Consider the following 7,412-nt stretch of genomic DNA (forward strand, 5'->3'; position numbering starts at 1 on the left):
GTCGAATTCTGCTTGACTTCCGGGATGTAGATGTCCACGCGAGATTGCGCGTGCATCTTCGCGATGTGTTAATCAAGGAAGACAACTCTTTGATAGCGTACATATAGCACGATATACGAATGTGCGCAGTTTGCGTATTCAAAGACACGCGAAACACAAACTCTAAGTGTTGAATGGAATGACGAGTGTATCCCGAGGCATTCCATTCAACAACTAACACTTGTATGTATGTGTACACTATTAATTCTCGCCACTGATGACACCCAGATTTCTGCAAGAAGCTCGAATCCGATTTTCAATATGACCGCCGTACACAGACACAATATTGACAACCCTTACACTGAAATAACATGGGATGTTTTCGAAAAAAAAAATTGTCCACGAAACCTCTTTAAAGAAATAATTGTGCTTCACACTGTTCGAAAAAAGAAAGAATTGCCTGCCACAAAAATAACAATGTTGCAAGTCTTTAAACGAATTTCTAACTCCGGCTAAAAAGAATATGTCTTAATTAATTTTGCACCTGAAAAATATCTAATCTTGATGCAATATCCCAGCCCTCAGATGGTCTGTTGTCGGTCCCTGATTGGGTCATAGATACATATTAGGCTGGGATGTGTAACTCGGGTACCCTGGTCGGATGGGTACCGAGTATAGGCCCCGGGTAGCCACAGGACTACCCGGACCCGTGGTTAGTATCGTGATACATTATATATTGTTTATTGACAAAAATTACCTACAACTCTATGGTTACACTACAAGTCACTAATTTTCGCATTTCTTTCTGACAATGCACCATTCCTTCTGACTTTTCAAGTGGTTGAATAAGGATAATACTTCAGTGTACGCATGACCAGATCGTTTGATACATGTATCTTAATACATTTTGCCAGGGCTATGGTAAAAAAAATCCCAATCGGACATCTTGTACCTATCTCTTGAGACCTACAGTGAGTACATGGGTAGGGTCGGGTAATAGGGGGTGGGTACCCGGGTAATAAATGTGGACTCGTCCAAGCCCTAATACATATACTGTTACCAAAGAATCGAACTATTTACCAAAATATGCAAACTATCAAATAGGAAATTAATTTATGTGATTGATGCTGACATTTTCTGAATGCAGTGAGCTTCATCAATGAAATAACTTTGGGGCGTTAGAAGAAGTTTGAAGTCAATTCTTGCTCTGACCGGCAGCCAGTGGAGTTCTTTGACGACAGGTGTGATATGGGAGGTTTTGGACGATCTGCTGATATTGCGTGCTGCTGTATTTTAGATGTTTTGTAATTTGGAGAGATCTTTTTACTAATGCCAGATTGAAGAAGCCATCACTATAGTAACTGGACAATGGCCAATGGCACGAAGATTGTATAGTACGTTGTCCTACTAAGTTGCCCGACTTGTTCTTCGATGCTAAGCTGCAAATCAATATGGACTCCAAGGTCTTTAACGAGAGCTGACATTTTAATCTGTGCGTCTCCAGTAGTGATAGTCTTGTCATCAGACTGGCTGAGGTGGTGTTTACTGCCAACTACCATGACTTCAATCCAATTCTTGATAGATTTTGCACAGTGTGTACTATATTGGAATGACACCTGTTGACTGCTTTGTCAAAAGACCCGCGAAGATCCGGGGTAGAATGGGTCGTCAGCAACCCATGCTTGCCGTTAAAAGGCGGCTCTGCTTGTCGTACGAGGCGACAAAAGGGATCGACTGGTCAGACTCACTGACTTGGTTGATGCATGTCAGTATCCCAAATGCAAGTATAGATGCTCGTGACATCAATCATTGGATCGTCTTGTCCAGATTTGATTATTTAGAGACCGCCGAGTGCGGTGTTAAACAACAAACAAACAAAAGTCTCCATTAGCTGAGTGTCATCGGCAAATGAATGATGAGTGTGTCCTAATTGTCAGTGATGTCTGCCACACATAAAATATGAACAACAATGGTCCCAAAACTGATCCTTAAGGAACACCACAGTGTAGGTTGGAGCTGCAGGGTCGCGTATCATGACTGACTGACTTCCTTCCCGCCAGTAGGACTGGAACCGCATGTGAGGTCCACCTTGAATGCCAGCTTGAACATGCAATCTGTCAAACAGAATGTCGTGATCAATAGTAGCACGTGCAGAGGAGGGTTCCAGCACAACCAGAGACGCCATCATGCCTTCTATAATCTGAAATGTCCTGAAGAATCATGCACTTGTTCAGAGTGATTTAATAGGCAAACCCCAGGAAGTTTATGCAGCTTCATCCAGCTTCCGATTAAGAGAGTCATACTGAAAGCTCCTGGGTTAGTTCCTAAGGCCTATCGGTAAAAGTGTAGCAACTGTAGCAAGCATGAAGGACAAACTTGTCAGAACCAAGGTTGTCATTTGTGATAGATGGTGTTCCTCATAATAGATAAACTAGGACTATGAGAAGCTGAAACAACTTGCCTGAGGACAAGATATAGGGATGAAAAACTTCTTTGTTACAATATGGTGCAACGTTGTTTCCGCGTAGGCTCTAACAGTTATCAAGCGAGTAATGTACAGGGTATGCTTGTCAACCATACTCTGTACATCCTTTGCTTGATAAGGGTGTCAGACCCAAAGCGTTGCTCCATGTTGTAATAAAGAAGTTGTTCATCCATAAATCTTATCCTTACTTTATATTCAGAATTTTAAGGTACAGTTTTTTGTTTTTTTGAGAATATCAAATGGGCTGTTCCTTACCTTGGTAGAGGAAGGTTAGGCCTTCAGTTAGTTACATGCTACAGGGAGTAATTCTCTATGGTCAAGTGTTAGTGGTTTTACCTTTACAGGTTGTTGATTTTCTCAGTCATCATTCAGAGGTCCCGTGGCAAGTTGTTCTCCTCAAGGACCCATACAACTATGTCGCATAGTTCACACTATAAGACAAGATCGAGGCCCATAGATAAGGCCTGTATCGCTGTCCTTGATGTTTATGCAATCATGACCAAATATACATTTGCATTGAACATGTATATTATACTGCAAATAATTCGTAATTTTGACCAAAATATGGTTGATACCTATCTATTAGTTCCAGAGAAGAAGTCGTTTAAAGCAATAACGCCAAATTAGCCCAATTTGGCCCCGCTGCTCAATCCCTTCAGGGGGTCAGCCCCTCCATTTCTCCAGTTTGAATCCCCACCACTGGAGAATGCTTCCAACCAAATATGGTTCATATCTATCTCTTAGTTCCAGAGAAGAAATCGTTCAAAGCAATAACGCCAAATTACCCTATTTGGCACTGCCCATCAGCCCCTTGGGGTGTAAGCCACTCCATTTGTACAATTTTGAATCCTCACCAGCGGAGAATGCTTCCAACCATGCGCTGTGGCCGTTATTTTGATATCTTATTCAATTCTGTAAAAAGTTCCGAGAGTATTATCAAGGGTTGCACAAATGTATGCAGGATCGGCTACAATCGGAAACAATCAACATTTGCGACTTTCAGTATCTCCCACGTCCCTCCTTACAGAATGGATGTTTAGTTTTCAGGTTAATTTTTCCACACCCTGAAAGATATAGCGCTTCTACGGTCTGTTTACAGCATCAACCCTTCTCGTTTCTGGTTCGAACTTATCAATTCCCGGATCGACATCAATCATTCGTACGCCGAGAGGCTGCTCAGCTGGTGTGAAGATTACAAAAGCAAGCTTGACACTGTCAGTCAAGACGGTAAGCATCCGATTACTTATTTAGATTAACGCTTTGACTAAAAGGTTCCTGTTATGTTGCTTCGAGCTTTCATTTTGGTCTGTTATCGGCTTTGTTTAATGTCTGTGTCGCTTTATTGTTTTCGGTTTTCAGCCTGTTCCGAGGGTTATGAGGTTCGTCATCTCCTGGACTGCTACCTGAAATCGTCCGATCAGGAGGCTAACCATATTCTCACCGTGTCACGTGATCTGACCGGCCCAGACGGATCCATCCGATCTCTAAAAAGGTAAGAAAACTTCTCACATCTATCCATGGTATTCCTGTGTGACTGCTGACTGTCTCTTTTGATTGAATGATTTAGAAAATGGACAGTATGGTATTCATGTTGCTGGTCATTTCAGATTGACGTCTACTAACAGGAGAGGCGTGTCGTCTGAGCACAAGGACCTGAGCCGGGAACTTCTGTCCCTGACTGAGAGACACATGGCGTGCCTCAAACATCTCCAGGACATGAAGGAGGTGAGTTGTTCTGGCAACTGCCATTAGGATGAAGCGTTAATCGTAATTTGTTTTGTATTCTTAATGCTACTATACACACACGTATGTTTATTGAAGTAGAATACGACAAGTTGGATGTTTTCTCCTTCTTGGCAGAATGGATTAATGGTCATGGCTGCCTCTCACAATTATAAACGGAGAATAAGCGAGCTGAAGGCTGTGCTGGAGAAGGTGGGGAACAAGTCTAAGAGGTCCATATTGGAGAAGAAGGTCCGGACTCTGGAGTCAAAGCTTGACTCACAAAGTCCAATACCAGCGCCTGTTGCAAGAGGAAAGTGAGCTTGTGAACAGGCTGAGAAAGGTGTGCATTGAAAAATAGTGGAGCTTACTTCCGAGTCTTCAGCCTTTCCTACTCATTTCTTTGTATGGTTCCTCTGTTTCAACAATCTTTATCTCGTTTAACCTTCTTTCTCTATGTGACTTAACTCCCCTTTCACTGACACAAACAAACCCGTACATGCACAATGTCATGCAAAACAAATGTCCACTCTTGTTCATGTCTGTCTCTCGATATCTTGTCTTCATCTATTTTGTGCATGTGGATTTATCTGTCAACTTTCTATTACTTTTTGTTTTGTCTTCTATCATTTCTCTATGTATTCCCTGTTTTGTTTATCCCCCTCTCCGCCCACCCAGACCTCTGACCATGCATGTCAAGAAGCACGTGCCCTGCAGAAGAGTCAGTTGGAGTCCTTGGTCTCCAGTCTCAGAGACATTGTTGTCAAGACGTCCTCGTCTGACAACGATGACAGGTACAGCAGCAGCACTGGCTTAACTGTCACGGTATATTGTTCTTAAGTTTTGATGCTCTCTAGATCTCTTCTCGCGTTTATAAGAGACATACTGTCGTTGCATCAGTGTGTATAAATTATACGCAGTTCTATCATTTCTGATTTGATTTTATGTTAATCTTAAGATTGGCTGTATTCCCTTTGTAAAGCCTTGTCAGCTATCCTCTGGTTTGTTTGTATATATGATGCGACTTTCTGTTGCTACAGGACCAGCATCCTAAAAAACACGATTGATAACATAGCTGTCAATGACATCGTCAATGCCACCTGTGATCTGACATCCAAGAAGTACGTCTTTCCAGATGTTCAGGTCTGGCATCTGAAATTTGGCTCCCTGGAGAAAATTCCAACCTCGTTCATCCGAGCATCTGATGTGGCCATTCGACATGACCTGAAGAAAGGCCTGACTGAGGAGAACCGCCTGGCACAAGAAGTCATGTCAGCCATAGGCCAGCAAGTTCACAGGCGCAGATGCTGGATCTCCAAGTCTAGGACCAAGAATGGTGATGACGGTGACATCAACAACAACGAGACTGTCGCTGGCACCTCCCATGGTAAATAGAGCCTTACGTTATATATTGTCCCTCTTTGTGATAACACTTTGTGTTGCCCAAACTGTCGCTTGTGCAAGGAATGAAGATGTAGACCTTTATAAAATGCCCGTGTCTCTCTTCATATGCAGTGGGGGACGACGTCAAGTACACGGGGGACGTGTATGTGCGAGTTGTCTGCCCCTTCAAGCCCACCCACCCTGAGCACCTCCAGTTGAGTCTAGGTGAGTGGTCCCACCCAGCAGTGTCTGCAACACTCATGTGTCGGATGTAGGAGCGCCCAGTTAGTGTGCATGATATTTGTATTTTTGTATATTTGTGTGGTTCTCTTGGGTTAGTGTTACTTTCGTTTCTTGCAGGCATGCGCATCAAGCAAAGTTCCCCGTGGATGTGAGGGGCATGTCATTTGGTTGGTGCCGGTGTGGGCTTGTCGGCCGAAACAAACAGTATGGCTTCTACCCTGCTGACCATGTGATTCTGGAGACATAGACTATTTGTTTCCTCTGCTTCAAACCATAATCCATTTTGACTGTATATATTGTAAAACTGTTTTTATGTCAATACATATAGATAACTGTGTACACATTTTGTCTGCTTCGTTATTTTGTTCTTTCCTTGGGTCTGACAAAGACAAGGAGGCAAATTCAGGACTGTAGAGGCAGGCTGAGAATATCCATCTGGGATTAAGAGTGGGCCTCAGACCACAGTTACACCAGCACCCCCATCCCACCGCTAAGTTTGACCATGAACCGGAAGGAAATCGAAAATGAGATAATATAGTACCATGTATTAATTGGCTGTTCAGTCTGTACCAATGTTTTTAGAGTGACTTGGAATAGCTTAAATGAAAGATTAGACATTGTTGTTTGTTGCAAATCTTTCTTTAGCCACACTCGGTGCAGGGTAATGATTCCAGCTTCCTATGACTTGACCCCAAGTTGAAGGCCGCTATGTGTGTTTCGGCTCGAAACATCCGGTGAGCATTCTTGACAGTGGTTACTGCCGAATCTCGCTGGTGGAGTGAGTGACAAGTGGCAGGTTGGTCAGCATGCAACAGGAGAACTGCTTACAACCGATATTAATTATTGTGGGCTGTCATGTCACTGTAGATAGCAAAGAAGGAAAATATTTGTGGTCTGAGGCCAGTGTTCAACTTCATTTGATCTTGGGGGTCATAGCTGAAAACACAGGGAAGCGGTCGTAAAATGCATGTGGCCGTAGGGGTCGGGTGCATAACATAAGGCCGGGTCAAGAAGGTCGGACTGGTTGATGCACTTTTTAAGTTGTTCCACTTGTCAGGTGGGCTGTAGCAGGCAGACCTGGGTCCACTTAGGTCACCCCTGAGTGCAGGGAGGGACAGACACAGTAGTTCAGAAGAGCAGTGATGGGGCTCATTTTCTTCAATAAAGGGACTATTTCAGTCGCGGACGGTACGAGGCTTGCCGGCAACGCTGATCACTCGCAAGGTTCTGAATGAAATGAGTGACCTTTATTTGGAAAACAGCACAGAGGACACCACCAAGCAGAAAGTACATGCGACTGTTTGTTCCCTTCACAGAAACCTTCCTTGTGTTTTTTTTCTTAACTTCCCAGTGTCTGCGACCATATCGTCTTTACATTTGCTTCTGATTCAATGAGGCTGACAAATTATTAGAGTAAAGAAATTGAGAAAACATTACTGTGCAGAAATGGCAAATCCAAAACCATCTTGAAGTGGGACTTTTAATGTCTCGCTTCTCTCACAGAAAGGATATGTGGGTAGTCACATACTTTACCTAATTACTTAGACTATGTCTTCCAGTGGCCAGAATGTGCTCGGAACTGAGCAGAGATTGTGGAAAT

At 43.3% G+C, this 7,412-nt stretch overlaps 1 pseudogene; it reads left to right on the plus strand.

Moving 5' to 3' along the window:
- Positions 1–1,347: 1,347 nt before the first annotated feature.
- On the plus strand, positions 1,348–6,059 carry LOC139453389 (uncharacterized; annotated as a pseudogene).
- Positions 6,060–7,412: the final 1,353 nt, after the last annotated feature.

The sequence above is a fragment of the Haliotis cracherodii genome, unplaced genomic scaffold, assembly GCF_022045235.1.
Source record: "Haliotis cracherodii isolate W230 unplaced genomic scaffold, xgHalCrac1.p SCAF_10, whole genome shotgun sequence".
Lineage (NCBI taxonomy): Eukaryota > Metazoa > Mollusca > Gastropoda > Lepetellida > Haliotidae > Haliotis > Haliotis cracherodii.